Raw genomic sequence first — 19,211 nt, forward strand, 5'->3', positions numbered from 1 at the left:
TTCTGTCTAAAATTTCTAATAACCGTATATCTTGACCACCTTTAGTCTTGACTAGTAGGTAGGAAATCTATTATTTCATCCCAGCCATATCTGATTTTGTTATTGCTTTTGAATGGATGGCCAAGCAAGGCTTAGTATTTGGAAACTTAATGTGGGACAGTTAGGTGATCGTCCAGGCTGTCTCAAACCTTCAGGCCTGGGTGCTTTGCTCTTCTTGAATATGCTGTATTACACTTGACTTCTCAGTCTGAAGCCTTGTTTATCCTAATCTTTTGGCCTCATCTCTCCTTTATTGCTATTTTTTTCCAATTTAGATCTTGATTTTTATGTTGCTTTCCTATTAAGTTTTCGTTTCTTTAATCTAGGGTTATAACCTCAACAAGATGAATTCCACTATGCTTCCTTGGAGAGAGGGGCGAGACCTCTCCTCCTGGCCCATACTGTGTGGTCAGGCAAAAGACAACTGAATTTGGAGTTAGAAAATATGGCTTGGAGGGTCAGTTTTTATTCCTACTATGTGGGCAATCTTGGACAAGGGGTGATCTATCTGAGTCCGTGTTGTTTTTCAAACCTGTGACACACCTCAACATCCTATGTGTGGGGTCCCTTTATAAATACCATTTGTTGAGAATAATGATGTGTTTTGCATCATGTGTAGTATCAGAGCTTCTGGATCTCACAAGTGCCTGCTACAGAGGAATGAAGGACCTGAGACCACGTGGGGCAGGGGAGGGACCTGAATGGAATATAGCAATGGTTCCCAAGGTGAGGGTCAGGGTGGATAGTCACTTTATTATGTAGAGCAAATGAAAGGGGCTAATGAGCTCAAGTCAGGTTTTAGCCAGGGTATATGCCTTTGAGCCAGCATCTATTTGTATATCCAGTTGGTAGGGCATGGGAGCAACACTGCAGGTATTGTCAAAACACCTGAAGTCACGTTAGTGACAGCTTGACAGTGTGGTGATTTTCAAGGGGCTCAAGTATCTCTAAGAAGGAGCCTAGCCATGAACGCACGATAGGGGAGTAGAGTATATGTCAGGGCAAGAGAGGGTGTCAGGGAGTCATGTAGTTCAGCTGGGCTCCAGCCACATCTTCAGTTCCCTAGGAAGCCCAAGCAGAAGTCCAGCTGTATGGATTAGGCCAACATGAGACGCATGCTCTAACCTGTCGATCAAATAAGCTTGAATGCTTCATCTGCATTTCTAGGCTAGAGCCTCTGGATCTGAATTGAATATCAGCTCCCAGTGAAACTATTAAGTGACTTCTGAGTAAGTTGGTTTTTCCTCTGTGCTCTCTTAACACCATGTTAAAATATCTAAAATGGAGTTTACCATAATAGTTTTTCCATTTTTTAGTAAGTCTATTTTCCCTTTAAATCATGGGCTCCTTAAGGTCAGGCGTAAAGTTGCCTTCAGCTTTATATCTTAATGCTTAGGACAGTGCCTGGCATACGTACACAAGAAATGCTCATTGAATAAATGATTGGATGAATGAACTAACTGAGCTCTATTCCAGGGTCATGAGATATACCTCTGAGTGCTGTTTAACCATCCTGAAAATGCATGTCTTTGTCACATAATTAACCAGGTTCAACGTAGGAATGATTCGATATCTATGGCAGATGTTGGGGCAAGGTTGAGGGAGAAGTTGAGGATGTTTCTCCACCTTCCTAAGCTTTCTTCTAAAATATCTGGACCAAAGTCTCCATCCCAACTAAGGGCACAGTGCCCCACAGTGGAATGCCTCTGGTTCCTTCTAGTGCACTACAAGGAAAGCAATTCCAAGTATACATCCTACCAACGAAGGGCTCAGGTTGCCCTTGGAAGTTGAACCATAATTGATTACTTATGTGAATATCCCATTGTAGTACTCAGTAAAATGGGCCAGGAAGAAAAGAAAGGACTTTAAAATTCTTTTTCTTAGCGTCATGTTTTGCCATTGGGGACCTTGATGAGGAAGTTCTCTAAAATTACTTTGGCTTACGGTGATTCTGTCAGTTTTCTAAATACTTAGAAAGCACTTTACTGAGGGAAGTGTTATGTCTGCATTAGTTTGGAGGCATTTTGGATTAATCAGGCAGTTGGTGATCCAGAAGTGCTCAGGAGGCCCAGATTTCACTGCCAATAAACAGAGAAGTACTTTTCCCCAAACTTAACTTGTAACAAAGAATAAGTTTTACCAGATTTTTTCTAAAATCCAAAGTTAGGGACTTTGCTCAAGTAGGACTTTTTTGCTTAATCTTCACACCCTCCTATTTCGGATTGCTGAATTACCAAGTAAGCCAAGAGAAGATTATACTAAAAATGGTACTCTCAGAATTGTGAACTTATTCAGCAGAGATTTTATAGGAACCTCAGGGGATTTTATTCAAAATTGAACTTGAATAATTTTCAATAATACTTTCTGGTTTTGGAAAACTGCCTCTGAAAGTTTCTTTTTTCTGCTTTAATGTGTATAAAGAAGAGTAACTTATATATTAGGGAAAAATGTAGCGTTAAAAGAGAATCTTGGAGCTCTAAATCCTTAAGCTGTTAGCTTGAGTTTGTGACAAGATTTATGATAATAGTTGTTTTGGGAAAAGTATGGTCAGGCGTAGGATTCTGCAAATTCATTCATTCGACAAAAATGTATTGAGTGCATACTCCGTACCAGGCTTTGTCAGAGTTTCCAGACACCTTGGTAATAATTTGCAGTAGGACCAATCAGTTCATCTTTGTGATTTTTCGCAGGCATAACTCAGAAGCCCAGATGTAGAGAAAGACAGCTGTGGCCTTACGGAAGACGTGTAGGACAACGAGAATGTAATGGGTTCAGAATGGAGAGTGTGCATGGTGGAAGTGGTTAGTCTCATTTTAGAATAAATACTTCCACCCAGCAAATCTTTAGTGGGTCCTATTACCTGCCAGTCAGTGATCCAAGCACAAGAAATATAAAGATGAACCATCTAATCAAAAGGCTGCCCTCAAGAAGCTTTACTTACATTTTGGTGGTGAAAGATAAATGAAAACATAAATTTATTGCCAAGTAGTGATTAAGAAAATCACTGTTCTGGGATGCTCTTCCTCCAGACACCTGCATGGTGCTTCCATCATCCACTTCTCCTCCCAGAGAGGCTTTCTCAGCAACCCCATCTAAAACAGTGCCACTCCCATACTCTGTCCCCCTGTGCAACTTCTTAATCACTACTTAGCAATATATTCACAGTTATGTTTTCCTTTACCTTTTACCACTAAAATATAAGTAAAGCTTCTTGAGGGCAGGGTCTTGATCAGTTTTGTTCATCTTTATATTTCTTGTGCTTGGATCGCTGAGGGGCAGGTAATAGTAGCCACTAAATATTTGCTGAATGGAAGTATTTATTGCAAATGAGAGATAAATAGTCCTAGGACGCCTGCCTGTAAAGCTTTGGAAGAGTTGAATTCTGACTAGAGGTAACAGTGAGAAAAGGGCAAATAACAGGCAAGGTATGGGGAGGTAGAAGGGCAGACATACATTTAGCATTAAAGAGGTGAAGATTATGGATGTAGATCTTTGGAGAGCTAAGGGAGAGATCATGGGGGCTAAAGTAAGGGTGGCTGAAGTAGCAGGTCATTGGAATTTATGAAGTTCAGGAGGTGTGAGACCAAGATGAAAGTGGATAGATAAATCGACACGTAGCTTTTAAATAAGGATTATTGTGGTGGATGGCTGAGGGGAAAAGCGTTGAAGGAGGAAAGAGTGACTCCAAAAAAGAGTGAATCAACATTTGCTGGGACCCTCCCTGTGATGTAGTTATTATTGTTCAGTTTTTCAGAGGAGAAGTCTGATCCTCAGAGGTCCAAATGCCGAGTTCCATAACTAATAAGCAGCACAGCCAGGGTTAAAACACACCTCTACATTGCTCTAAGTGTCATACTCACTCTGTAAGATCCCGTCCCCTTCTCACTACTTTCCTCTTGGTGCCACTTCCTCTACTTTTTCGTATTTTCTTTCTTCTCTTTAACTTATTCCCATTGTCCTAAACATGAGCTAGTTTAAAAGTTCAAAAAAGCCATTCCAAGCATTTTTCTCCCTTTTCCCCTAATTTGGAGGGAAGAGTTAGAAAAGCTAAAAGGAACATAAGGTAAACTCCTTTCCAAGATTAGCAGGATATATAGCTAGTATTTTCTGTGCATAAAGGAGAAGAAAGCATCTGAGAACAAATCACGATAATCAAGAGAAAAGGGTGTCAACATTTGTTTGGAAAAATAAATGTACTAAACTTAAATTTCTAGAATTTAGCCTAGGAAAATTACATCTCCATTAACTTAAAATACCCTGGTTCCTAAAGATTTAGCTACCACCTGCAAAATGCCCCATGTGACATATTTAGGAGTTATGGGGATAAAAGTTGTTAAGAAAATCTCTAGGAGGTTCCAAAAGGATTAAAATGATTTAGGCGTAAAGTAAAATTTTAGCCAAGTATGTGGCAACAGTGTAACACGTATTTTTAAATGTTTTTTTTTTTGGACTGGCTAAAGGACAAAATGAAAGAATTTCAAAGAACATGGAGCCCATTTGTTACAAAGGAAAAATGAAGCAGAATGTTCTATTATGCTGATGATCATAGGTTTGAAATAATGGTGACATATCAGCTGACATCTGGGCATTTATCAATGCCCAGAAGTGAGAAGGGGACGGGATCTTACAGAGTGAGTATGACACTTAGAGCAATGTAGAGGTGTGTTTTAACCCTGGCTGTGCTGCTTATTAGTTATGGAACTCTAGGCATTTGGACCTCTGAGGATCAGACTTCCGTGGATTACTTCTGTTACTATAATGTGGATTTTACATAGGTATGCTTACAGATGTCTAGCTATTTGTGAGGACTGCAGTTAAGATTATGTATAATGGAGACACAGTTATGACTTTAATTGCCTTTATAATGCCTGTTGGTTTCATTTACTTTTATAAAATTGTGTTTCCTTTGTTCATTTCTGGGCTTAGTTCTGTAATAACACAATGGCAGCTTTCTGTTAAACACTTCCAAGTTATTAAGTTGGATCTCCACAGAAAAGGGAAGGGGACTATAAACAAATAGCTGAGAAGTATATCTACCCACTCAGAAACATTGACTGATGAACTTGTCTGTATGTGGTATCTTCTAGGCTCTGAGGTACAGAAATGAAAAATGGCAGAAAAATCCTTGCCCTCAGGGAACTTACATCTGGTTGGTGGGGGGCAGTGCAGACCATAAGCACACATGTACACACGTATACTATGCCATTGAGATTAGGGCTATGAAGAAACTAAAATGGGCGAAGGGATGAGAGGGTAACAGGGGAATGAAGATTCAGAGGGATGCTAATTTACGTAGTTTAGTCAGAACTGTTCCCCTAAAGGTGATTTTTGAGTAGGATTAATTTAGTCAGTTAATTGGAGGTGAGAAGAAAGAAATGTTATTAGGTACTTATTAGACACCAAGCATTTTGAAAAGCATTATTCTTCACTGAGTAGTTCAAGAAGTATTTATAACACAACAATATAAAGATTACTGCACTCATTTTAAAGCCGAGGAATCTGATATTCAGAGAGATTGACTAATTTCCCCAAGATCGTACAATTTCTAATTGAGTCAGGATTAAAACCCAGATCTGTCTGATTTTAGAAACCATGTTCTTTCCATTATACTAATCTTTTTATGTGGGAACAGATAGGAACTGAAACCTTGAAGGTCTAAAGAAGAAAAGGGCGGAGAGTAGTACTAGTAGAGGTGATAATTGTGTGGGTCTTGGAAGAGTTAGCCAGAGTCAGAAAGTTCTGGGGAGTAATGGGTTACTGATGGCTGCTGAAACAATTTAGCCACAAACTGGCTGTCTTAAAGCAAACAGAACTTTACTCTTTCACAGTTCTGGAGGCTAGAAGTCTGAAATCAGTGTCACTGGAAATCAAGGTGTCTGCAGGGTTGCATTCCCTCTGAGCCTCTAGGGGAGAATCTGTTTCCTTGCCTCTTCCAGCCTCTGGTGGCTTCTGACACTCCTTGACTTGCGGCTACTTTGCTTTGATCTCTACCTCCCTCTTCACACCTATGTGTGAAATTTTCCTCCGCCTCTCCAAGGACATGTGCGATTGCACTTAGGGCCTACCTGGATAAACCAGAATAATCTCCTCATCTCAAGATCCATAACGTATATCTGCAAAGACCTTTTTTTTTCTTTCCTCATATAAGGTAATACTTATACGTTCTAGGGGTTAGGATGTGTATATTCGTCAGAGGGTAATTTTTCAGCCTACAAAAAGGGTTAAAAAAAAAATGCCATGCGGAAGACAGGACACAGCAGATGTTTGGAGGCCTTAAATCACCAAGTATTGGATTCATATTGAGAAAGTGAAAGAGTCTGAGGGAAGTCATTGAATAGTATTGGCTTTGCACTGCTTTTTGAAAATATCACCCACCATTCATTCATTCCATTGTTCATTATGTATTTGGTAAATCTCTGTGCTAGAAACTGTGAGAATGTAATGGTGGGATGATAGCGATGATTTCGGGTTTTTTTTAATAGCTATTTTTTTAACATCTTTATTAGAGTATTATATACTTATATAGAGTATTAGAGTATAATTGCTTTACAATGGTATGTTAGTTTCTGCTTTATAATAGTGAATCAGTTATACATATACATATGTTCCCATATCTCTTCCCTCTTGCGTCTCCCTTCCTATTCCAACCCTCCAGGCAGTCACAAAGCACTGAGCTGATCTCCCTGTGCTATGCAGCTCCTTCCCACTAGCTATCTACCTTACGTTTGGTAGTGTATATAAGTCCCTGCCGCTCTCTCACTTTGTCACAGCTTACCCTTCCCCCTCCCCATATCCTCAAGTCCATTCTCTAGTAGGTCTGTGTCTTTATTCCTGTCTAACCCCTAGGTTCTTCATGACATTTTTTTCCTTAAATTCCATATATATGTGTTAGCATACGGTATTTGTCTTTCTCTTTCTGACTTACTTCACTCTGTATGACAGAATCTAGGTCTATCCACCTCATTACAAATAGCTCAATTTCGTTTCTTTTTATGGCTGAGTAATATTCCATTGTACATATGTGCCACATCTTCTTTATCCATTCATCCGATGATGGACACTTAGGTTGTTTCCATCTCCAGGCTATTGTAAATAGAGCTGCAATGAACATTTTGGTACATGACTCTTTTTGAATTATGGTTTTCTCAGGGTATGTGCCCAGTAGTGGGATTGCTGGGTCATATGGTAGTTCTATTTGTAGCTTTTTAAGGAACCTCCATACTGTTCTCCACAGTGGCTGTATCAATTTACAGTCCCACCAACAGTGCAAGAGGGTTCCCTTTTCTCCACACCCTCTCCAGCATTTATTGTTTCTAGATTTTTTGATGATGGCCATTCTGACTGGTGTGAGATGATACCCCATTGGAGTTTTGATTTGCATTTCTCTAATGATTAATGATGTTGAGCAGTCTTTCATGTGTTTGTTGGCAGTCTGTATATCTTCTTTGGAGAAATACCTATTTAGGTCTTCTGCCCATTTTTGGATTGGGTTATTTGTTTTTTTGTTATTGACCTGCATGAGCTGCTGATAAATTTTGGAGATTAATCTTTGTCAGTTGCTTCATTTGCAAATATTTTCTCCCATTCTGAGGGTTGTCTTTTGGTCTTGTTTATGGTTTCCTTTGCTGTGCAAAGGCTTTGAAGTTTCATTAGGTCCCATTTGTTTATTTTTGTTTTTACTTCCATTTCTCTTGGAGGTGGGTCAAAAAGGATCTTGCTGTGATTTATGTCATAGAGTGTTGTGCCTATGTTTTCCTCTAAGAGTTTGATAGTTTCTGGCCTTACATTTAGGTCTTTAATCCATTTTGAGCTTATTTTTGTGTATGGTGTTAGGGAGTGATCTAATCTCATACTATTACATGTACCTGTCCAGTTTTCCCAGCACCACTTATTGAAAAGGCTGTCCTTTCTCCACTGTACATTCCTGCCTCCTTTGTCATAGATTAGTTAAACATAGGTGCATGGGTTTATCTCTGGGCTTTCTATCCTGTTCCATTGATCTATCTTCCTGGTTTTGTGCCAGAACCATACTGTCTTGATTACTATAGCTTCGTAGTATAGTATGAAGTCAGGGAGCCTGATTCCTCCAGCTCCGTTTTTCGTTCTCAAGATTGCTTTGGCTATTCGGGGTCTTTTGTGTTTCCATACAAATTGTGAAATTTTTTGTTTTAGTTCTGTGAAAAATGCCAGTGGTAGTTTGATAGGGATTGCATTGAATCTGTAGATTGCTTTGGGTAGTAGAGTCATTTTCACAATGTTGATTCTTCCAATCCAAGAACATGGTATATCTCTCCATCTATTTGTATCATCTTTAATTTCTTTCATCAGTGTCTTATAATTTTCTGCATACAGGTCTTTTGTCTCCCTAGGTAGGTTTATTCCTAGATATTTTATTCTTTTTGTTGCAATGGTAAATGGGAGTGTTTTCTTGATTTCACTTTCAGATTTTTCATCATTAGTATATAGGAATGCCAGAGATTTCTGTGCATTAATTTTGTATCCTGCTACTTTACCAAATTCATTGATTAGCTCTAATAGTTTTGTGGTATCATCTTTAGGATGCTCTATGTATAGTATCATGTCATCTGCAAACAGTGACAGATTTACTTCTTCTTTTCCAATTTGGATTCCTTTTATTTCCTTTTCTTCTCTGATTGCTGTGGCTAAAACTTCCAAAACTATGTTGAATAAGAGTGGTGAGGGTGGGCAACCTTGTCTTGTTCCTGATCTTAGTGGAAATGCTTTCAGTTTTTCACCATTGAGGACGACGTTGGCTGTGGGTTTGTCATATATGGCCTTTATTATGTTGAGGAAAGTTCCCTCTATGCCTACTTTCTGCAGGGTCTTTATCATAAATGGGTGTTGAATTTTGTCGAAAGCTTTCTCTGCATCTATTGAGATGATCATATGGTTTTTCTCCTTCAATTTTTTAATATGGTGTTTCACATTGATTGATTTGCATATATTGAAGAATCCTTGAATTCCTGGGATAAACCCCACTTGATCATGGTGTATGATCCTTTTAATGTGCTGTTGGATTCTGTTTGCTAGTATTTTGTTGAGAATTTTTGCATCTATGGTCATCAGTGATATTGGCCTGTAGTTTTCTTTCTTTGTGACATCCTTGTCCAGTTTTGGTATCAGGGTGATGGTGGCCTCGTAGAATGAGTTTGGGAGTGTTCCTCCCTCTGCTGTATTTTGGAAGAGTTTGAGAAGGATAGGTGTTAGCTCTTCTCTAAATGTTTGATAGAATTCGCCTGTGAAGCCATCTGGTCCTGGGCTTTTGTTTGTTGGCAGATTTTTAATCACAGTTTCAATTTCAGTGTTTGTGATTGGTCTGTTCATATTTTCTATTTCTTCCTGATTCAGTCTTGGCAGGTTGTGCATGTCTAAGAATTTGTCCATTTCTTCCAGGTTGTCCATTTTATTGCCATAGAGTTGCTTGTAGTAATCTCTCATGATCTTCTGTATTTCTGCAGTGTCAGTTGTTACTTCTCCTTTTTCATTTCTAATTCTATTAATTTGAGTCTTCTCCCTTTTTTTCTTGATGACTCTGGCTAATGGTTTATCAATTTTGTTTATCTTCTCAGAGAACCAGCTTTTAGTTTTATGGATCTTTGCTATCGTTTCCTTCAGTTCTTTTTCATTTATTTCTGATCTGATCTTTATGATTTTTTTCCTTCTGCTAACTGGGGATTTTTGTTCTTCTTTCTCTAATTGCTTTAGGTACAAGGTTAGATTGTTTATTCAAGATGTTTCCTGTTTCTTAAGGTCGGATTGTATTGCTATAAACTTCCCTCTTAGAACTGCTTTTGCTGCATCCCATAGATTTTGGATCGTCGTGTCTGCATTGTCATTTGTTTCTCGGTATTTTTTGATTTCCTCTTTGATTTCTTCAGTGATCTCTTAGTTATTAAGTAGTGTATTGTTTAGCCTCCATGTGTTTGTATATTTTACAGATCTTTTCCTGTAATTGATATCTAGTCTCATAGCGTTATGGTCAGAAAGGATACTTGATATAATTTCAATTTTCTTAAATTTACCAAGGCTTGATTTCTGACCCAAGATATGATCTATCCTGGAGAATGTTCCATGAGCACTTGAGAAGAATGTGTATTCTGTTGTTTTTGGATGGAATGTCCTATAAATATCAATTAAGTCCATCTTGTTTAATGTATCATTTAAAGCTTGTGTTTCCTTATTTATTTTCATTTTGGATGATCTGTCCATTGGTGAAAGTGGGGTGTTGAAGTCCCCTACTATGATTGTGTTACTGTCGATTTCCCCTTTTATGGCTGTTAGTATTTGCCTTATATATTGAGGTGCTCCTATGTTGGGTGCATAAATATTTACAATTGTTATATCTACTTCTTTGATTTATCCCTTCATCATTATGTAGTGTCCTTCTTTGTCTCTTGTAATATTCTTTATTTTAAAGTCTATTTTGTCTGATATAAGAGTTGCTACTCCAGCTTTCTGTTGGTTTCCATTTGCATGAAATATCTTTTTCCATCCCCTTACTTTCAGTCTGTATGTGTCTCTAGGTCTGAAGTGGGTCTCTTGAAGACAGCAAATATATGGGTCTTGGTTTTGTATCCATTCAGCCAATATGTGTCTTTTGCTGGGAGCATTTAGTCCATTTACATTTAAGGTAATTATCGATATGTATATTCCTATTCCCATTTTCTTAGTTGTTTGGGTTCGTTATTGTAGGTCTTTTCCTTCTCTTGTGTTTCTTGCCTAGAGAAGTTCCTTTAGCAGTTGCTGTAAACCTGGTTTGGTGGTGCTGCCTCTCTCAGCTTTTGCTTGTCTGTAAAGGTTTTAATTTCTCCATCAAATCTGAATGAGATCCTTGCTGGGTAGAGTAATCTTGGTTGCAGGTTTTTCTCCTTCATCACTTTAAATATGTCCTGGCACTCCCTTCTGGCTTGCAGAGTTTCTGCTGAAAGATCAGCTGTTAACCTTACGGAGATTCCCTTGTGTGTTTTTTGTTGTTTTCCCTTGCTGCTTTTAATGTTTTCTTTGTATTTAATTTTTGACATTTTGATTAATATGTGTCTTGGTGTATTTCTCCTTGGATTTATCCTGTATGGGACTCTCTGTGATTCCTGGACTTGATTAACTATTTCCTTTCCCATATTAGGGAAGTTTTCAACTATAATCTCTTCAAATATTTTCTCAGTCTCTTTCTTTTTCTCCTCTTCTTCTGGAACCCCTATAATTCGAATGTTGGTTCGTTTAATGTTGTCCCAGAGGTCTCTGAGACTGTCCTCAGTTCTTTTCATTCTTTTTTCTTTATTCTGCTCTGCAGTAGTTATTTCCACTATTTTATTTTCCAGGTCACTTATCCATTCTTCTGCCTCAGTTATTCTGCTATTGATCCCAACTAGAGTATTTTTAATGTCATTTATTGTGTTGTTCATCATTTTTTCTTTCACCTTTAGTTCTTCTAGGTCCTTGTTAAATGTTTCTTGCATTTTGTCTATTCTATTTCCAAGATTCTGGATCATCTTTACTATCATTATTCTGAATTCTTTTTCAGGTAGACTGCCTATTTCCTCTTCATTTGTTAAGTCTGGTGGGTTTTTATCTTGCTCCTTCATCTACTGTGTGTTTTTCTGTCTTCTCATTTTGCTTATTGTGTTTGGGGTCTCCATTTTGCATGCTGCAGGTTCGTAGTTCCCGTTGTTTTTGGTGTCTGTCCCCAGTGGGTAAGGTTGGTTCAGTGGGTTGTGTAGGCTTCCTGGTGGAGGGGACTAGTGCCTGTGTTCTGGTGGATGAGGCTGGATCTTGTCTTTCTGGTGGGCAGGTCCACGTCTGGTGGTGTGTTTTGGGGTGTCTGTGGACTTATTATGATTTTAGGCAGCCTCTCTGCTAATGGGTGGGGTTGTGTTCCTGTCTTGCTAGTTGTTCGGCAGAGCACTGTAGCTTGCTGGTCGTTGAGTGAAGCTGGGTGCTGGTGTTGAGATGGAGATCTCTGGGAGATTTTTGCCGTTTGATGTTACGTGGAGCTGGGAGGTCTCTTGTGGACCAGTGTCCTGAAGTTGGCTCTCCCACCTCAGAGGCACAGCACTGACTCCTGGCTGCAGCACCAAGAGCCTTTCATCCACACGGCTCGAATAAAAGGGAGAAAAAGTAGAAAGAAAGAATTAGTAGATGTAGAAAGAACGAAAGAAAGAAAAGAGGGAGGGGGGAAGGAAGGAAGGAAGGAAGGAGGGAAGAAAAAAGAACGAAAGAAGATAAAGTAAACTAAAATAAAGTAAGATAAAATAAAATAACGTTATTAAAATAAAAAATAATTAAGAAAAAAATTTAAAAAAACAAAAAAACAGGACAGTTAGAACCCTAGGACAAACGGTGGAAGCAAAGCTATACAGACAAAATCTCACACAGAAGCATACACATACATGCTCATAAAAAGAGGGAAAGGGGAAAAAATCATAAATCTTGCTCTCAAAGTCCACCTCCTTAATTTGGGATGATTCGTTGTCTATTTAGGTATTCCACAGATGCAGGGTACATCAAGTTGATTGTGGAGCTTTAATCCGCTGCTTCTGAGGCTGCTGGGAGAGATTTCCCTTTCTCTTCTTTGTTCTCACAGCTCCCAGGGGCTCAGCTTTGGATTTGGCCCTGCCTCTGCGTGTAGGTCGCCGGAGGGCGTCTGTTCTTCGCTCGGACAGGACGGGGTTAAAGGAGCCACTGATTCAGGGGTTCTGGCTCACTCAGGCCGGGGGGAGGGGCACTGAGTGCGGGGCGGGCCTGCGGCGGCAGAGGCCAACATGATGTTGCACCAGCCTGAGGCGCGCCATGCGTTCTTCCAGGGGAGTTGTCCCTGTATCCCGGGATCCTGGCAGTAGCGGGCTGCACAGGCTCCCCGGAAGAGGGGTGTGGATAGTGACCTGTGCTCGCAGACAGGCTTCTTGGTGGCGGCAGCAGCAGCCTTAGCTTCTCATGCCCCCGTCTCTGGGGTCCGCGCTTTTAGCCGAGACTCGCACCCATCTCTGGAGCTCCTTTAAGCAGCGCTCTTAATCCCCTCTCCTCGCGCACCAGGAAACAAAGAGGGAAGAAAAAGTCTTTTGCCTCTTCGGCAGGTCCAGACTTTTCCCTGGACTCCCTCCCGGCTAGCCGTGGCGCACTAACCCCCCGCAGGCTGTGTTCACGCCGCCAACCCCAGTCCTCTCCCAGTGCTCAGACGGAAGCCCGAGCCTCAGCTCCCAGCCCCGTCCACCCTTGTGGGTGAGCAGACAAGCTTCGCGTGCTGGTGAGTGCCGGTCGGCCCTGATCTTCTGTGCGGGAATCTCTCCTCTTTGCCCTCCGCACCCCTGCCGCTGTGCCCTCCTCCGCGGCTCCGAAGTCTTCCCTCTCCGCCACCCGCAGTCTCTGCCTGCGAAGGGGCTTCCTAATGTGTGGAAACCTTTTCTCCTTCACAGCTCCCTCCCACTGGTGCAGGTTCCGTCCCTATCCTTTTGTCTCTGTTTATTCTTTTTCCTTTTGCCCTACCCAGGTACGTGAGGGTTTCTTGCCTTTTGGGAGGTCTGAGGTCTTCTGCCAGCATTCAGTAGGTGTTCTGTAGGAGTTGTTCCACGTGTAGATGTATTTCTGGTGTATTTGTGGGGAGGAAGGTGATCTCTGCGTCTTACTCTTCCACCATCTTCCCGGAAGCCATAGCTATGATCTCTGAAGCTTGCAATCTAGTGGTGGAGACTTGCTATAAAAAAAAAAAAAAAGAATCACACAGATGAACAATGTGATTTGACACTGTGATAAACGCTATGAAGATAAATGCAGGGTGCCCTTAGAACTGACAGAAAGTACCAAAAAAGTTCTAACAGTGTTGCATATTGGTACATAATCCATACAATAGCTAATCCATCCTTTCTGTAACACCTCCACTAAGGTGGTGGTGGTGGTGATTTTAATTTTCATTGGCACAAAGATCAGTTCTCTATACCTTGAGTTTCTTAAGAGTTCTTGGTGTGCTATCTTTGAGAATGTGATATTTGAACTGAAATCTAATGGATGTTATAGTAGTTAACTTGCCAAAAGGTGGAAGGAACCAGAGAAGAACATTGTATACAGACACAATGGTTCTAGGATGAGAAGAACAGTACTTTGAGGGGATGGAACAAAGACCAATGCAGCTAGTGTGGAGAGAGCTAGGAGGAGACAGGTGGGAGATGGACCTAGAGAAGTGGTCAGAGACCAGATGCTGAGGGGCTCTGTAGGCCACACTCAGATGTTTCTTTGTATTACAAAGGCATTGGGAAGTAACGGGAGAGAATTTGTGGGGTGGTTTGTGTGCGTTTTGTTGTTTTCTACTTTTTAAACTTTACCTAAAGTAAAATTCATTCTTTCTGTTTTACAGTTTGAAAAATGCATAGTCATGGTAGTTACACCCACGGTCAAGGTACAGATCATTTCCAACATTCCCCCACCGCAGTTCCTCTTGCTGTGCCTTTGTAGTCAACTCCTACCCTATCCCCTGGTCCCTGACAAATACTGGTTAAACAGAGAAGTATTATTCAAGTGAGAAATGTGGTAGCCTAACACTGTGGTAGCATAAAAATTGGAGAGGACATATATTCAAGAGATATTTAGGAGCCAGAATCAAGAAAATGTGGTAACATTAAATATTTTAATTTGGAGAGGGAGGAGGAAGTGTTCAGAAGGTCCTCAGGTCTCTGGCTTGGGTAACTAGAAAACTACTGGGGCCCTTTAAGAGTGGGAAGAGTAACTATTGTAATTAAGAGCAGAGATTAAGTTCAGTTTATGGTGCCATTGGGACATCCAAGACCAATGGGTAGTTGGGAGGATTTTGGATCTCGAGCTCATTAGAGAGATTTGAACTAAAGATTTATATTTGAGAGATGGAAGATTTTGAAAGGAATCTTTGCCCTTCTTTTTCACGGCATAATAACAATTTTATGAAAATAAAATTCACTGGGTGCAAACTGTGTGTTAGGTATTGTTCTAACTATACCCACATTTAATCTTGGAAACAACCTGTAAGTGAAAAACACTTTTATTTTACAGATGAGAAACTAAGACATAGAGCAATTAAGATACATGACCAAGGTTTCACAACTCTTCAGACTCAGAGTTGGTAATGCAGGAGCTATATCTTAAACTCAATTACCAAAGACTTATTCAGATGCATTTTATTTGATGGTTAAGGCAGTGGTACTTACTGTTAGGGAATTAATCATAATTCTCTCTGGAGATTTTAACAATGTATTGATAAATATAAATTTATTCATGACCCCTTCCACCTTACCTGTCTATCAAAGCAGGAGAGCAGGGCCTAAGGATATTTTTAGATGTTTCTAGCTGATTTTGATATGTCTCTCCTTTCCTCCTTCACCATCACACACCACCACTTTCAAACACAAAAGTTGACATCCACCGGGTTGGTGGTTGGCCCTGAGATTATTGATTTATTGTAGGTACTAATGGATCTTAGAAGTAAGCTGCCAACAGAAGCTGAACCAATAGCTATTCAGGGGTCTCTAGAGTATGTACCTGGGCACTGATGACCACGAGAAGATGGCATTCTTGCGTAAGCCTGCGTGGTATGGACCAAGTGTTGGCCAGTAATGTTATAACATGGAATTTATAGGCATAATCTTGAATGAAGAGGTAAAATTAAGGTTGTTTACAGTATAGGAACTGCGTCATATGGACAGATTTCTAGAAATGTATACTGGCAATAACAGATTACATAGACTACAGGTGTATGCTTTTTCTTATAGACATATTCTTAAAATTCATACTGTCCATTTTCATATATTTACATTTTTCAGTGGAGAATGATACTTATTTTAAATAATCATTTAAAAAAATGATTCTCTTTTTTTTTAAAAAAAGATCTTCACAGAATGAGTAGCATTTCTAAGCCATCTACTTTGTGAATCTCCATGTTCATATAATGCATTTGCCTATAGTGATATGCTCTTCTCCATTCATATTAATGGGGATGAACTTTCAAATCTTAATTCACAGAAAACTCTGGTTATTTCTTCTGTCATCTCTTTGTGTAATTTGAACAGTTAAGGGTCTCTCTCATATATTCTAAAGAGCCAATAGTGAAACCTAAATACTTTATTTGTACTGTTTTTTTTTTCCCTGTCATCACCAAAAAGCAAAAACAAAAATAAAACCGAAAACAAACAGTGACAACAAAGCATGTTAACAATGTTGGTTTCTGTTGCAAGACCAATAGTAAATCTGAGATAAATCTATTATTTTAACCTATGATATTTGCCTCTTTTTCAGTACTAAAAATCACCCTTTTCAGTGTCAGAGGCAACAGAGTTCTTCTTACTGTTTTGTGCCTGTGTGTGTGTTCAGTATTCACCTGTGATGAGAATCACAGAGTGAATTAGTAAATAGATCATTGGAAGTGACTTTTGCAATACAGCACTAATATAAAAAATGGATTTATAGGGCTTCCCTGGTGGCGCAGTGGTTGAGAGTCCGCCTGCCAATGCAGGGGACATGGGTTCGTGCCCCAGTCCGGGAAGATCCCACATGCCGCGGAGCGGCTGGGCCCATGAGCCATGGCCGCTGAGCCTGCGCGTCCGGAGCCTGTTCTCCGCAACGGGAGAGGCCACAACAGTGAGAGGCCCGCGTACCGCAAAAAAAAAAAAAAAAAAAAAAACAACGATTTATAATCCATTCCTATTGCAAAGATTGAATAATGATTGAGCCATAACATTTGGAACATTCCCTGTTCACATTCCAGGGGATCATGGCCCAGATATCCCAAGTGAGTTGAGTAGAATGGATAATGTACCCCCTCCCTAGAGGGAGCTACATGCAGTAGGTCAGCAGCATGACCTCAGAAAGTTTCATTTTATGTTATTCTTCCTTTTGGTTCATTACCTTTTAAGCCTTTAGAAGAGGAAGGTAAAGACAAATGGGCAGTCAGTCCAAGGTGACCTCTTGCACAAGAGAGCCATGGTTTGTGAGATCGTGGTCCAGGTCATAGGTCCCTTGTGATGATGGTTCCACCCCCTTCCAATAATTTACAATGTTTTAACTGCTGCTTTGGCAGGACTGGGGTGGGGGAGAGGGCAACAGAGAATGAGTAAAAGAGAGAGAAGCAACTTATGTCGGGGAGGGGGAAACAACTTGGCTGTGATCTCAGACTGTGAAATCCTATGGAGAAGTAACGTGGGAAATGCTTATAATATAACATAAAACAAGATTCAAATGTGTGCAAGTTTTATCATCTTAACTGTTTTTTAAAAGTCCCAAATTATAGGCATAGGGAGAAAAAAAAAGCTGGAAGGAAATAGATAAAAATGTTAACAGTTGTCATATTTTGGCAGATAATTTTTTTCATGTTTTTTAAATGCTGCATTTTCTAAAATTTTAAATGAGTTTGGCCAACTTTTACATTATAAAAAGACAAAATTTAGGGACAATCTCTGTGATCTGATTGGTGATCCATGAGTCTCATCAGGGTTCAGGGTAGAAAATAAAGAAGTGAGCAACAATTTAAGCACGATCTTCAGAGTACGTTGTGTTCTTACCATCAATTTCCTGAATTTCCATCCTCATCATTACCACTTGTCCCCTCACCCAGTAGTCTATCCTAAAACCTCCAAGACCTCCTTCTGCAAAAATCTTCCTAATCTTTCCATCCTTATGAACGTTGAGATCATTCTGAAACTTCCACTCAGAATCAACACTTACCTTCTTCACATAGCTGCTCCCAGCAGGGTATCCATGGCTGGTGAACTAAGCTAATAGTAGATGATATTGTAGTGTCCTTTCATCATGGTGGGAATTTAAGGCACTGTATGATACCTCTGGGGAAATAGTTTTTGAGAAATGGAGAACTTTAGACCTAAATTTGAATTCATAGAGATCTGGATTTAAATCCTATTGATACTTCTATCGCTTCGTGCTTCTATAACCTTGAGCAAGTTGCTTAACCTGTCTTTTCTAAAATTCAGTTTTCTCATAATCACAATGGAAAAAATAATACTTATTTGTTTATTGTGATAATTAGTAGGCATAATTCATGTGAACTAAATGAACTGTGTTGACTTATGCTTGTTATTTCTCACAACAAACTAATGAGTCAGGTACTATGATAATGATGGTAGAGAATATTGCATCGTTACAACCAAGCCCTAGCTCCTTTATCTCATGAATTAGCAGAGACCCATTGGCCTGCTCCCTTCTCCAATTCAGGTTAAATTTAAGTGAATTTAATTTAACACTTATAGAACAGTTACTGTATACTAGGTCATATTCATGCATGTTTACTTTTTATAGATTATATGTTGCCTGGTGACCAGCCAATATCTGGTAGTCAGTGTTTGTTCTAAAATTCAATCTGCAATAGTACAGAGTGATGACAAGGCCATGGCACCCTTCAAAAAATATTTTTAGATTATTCACATCACCACTTTGTGACTTCTTGTCCCCTCTCAAAGGGTGCATCTTTGACTATGTGGCAAAGATGTTGTGAAACCAGAATTTCATTCCATATTAGCAATCATTGAAAAGGTTAAGGTTTAGGAACAACGAGATAAATAAAAAGAAGAAATTATTGTGTATCTTCACTGGCCCCTATATGTACTCCCAGAGCTCTCTACAACTTGGAGATTACAAAGAGATGAGAGGGGAGAGCAGATAAGTGTTGGTTTTCATTTTTAAATGTGTTTCTCTGAGGATCAGATGATTTCTTATTATATCTATTTCACCTTGGAAATGGCATCGCTGAGTTCCCCGTAAAGGTTACTCATGAAACTGAGGATTTGTGTTCCTGACTCAGAGTTTACTGGCATTTGCTAAATGTTTGGCTTTGTATTCATATTTGTCTTTGGCTATGATGAAAGTAAGGCATTGTCTTATTTATTAGATAGCTCTTGGCTGTGCTGGATTAAGGTTGAATCATTTGACAGTGGCCCCTACAGCAGCTTGAGTCTTTTGAGTTGTTTTGCAGCCACAGCCTGTTTCCATTGGATTTTATTTCTGCCTGTCCTTTCTCTAGCCTCGTAGAGTTGGCTAAAGCCATACGTTAGGTTAGCTGTTGGTGAGTAACCTCCTTTGCTTCTCTCCAAACTGACCCTTCGCAGGTAGCCTGAGGCATTCTCTCAACAACAGGGTTTCTGAAACATTGATTGCCCCCTGCGTCCCTACTTCTTGGCTCTGTTTCT

This window comes from Tursiops truncatus, chromosome 4 (genome assembly GCF_011762595.2).
Source record: "Tursiops truncatus isolate mTurTru1 chromosome 4, mTurTru1.mat.Y, whole genome shotgun sequence".
Taxonomy (NCBI): domain Eukaryota; kingdom Metazoa; phylum Chordata; class Mammalia; order Artiodactyla; family Delphinidae; genus Tursiops; species Tursiops truncatus.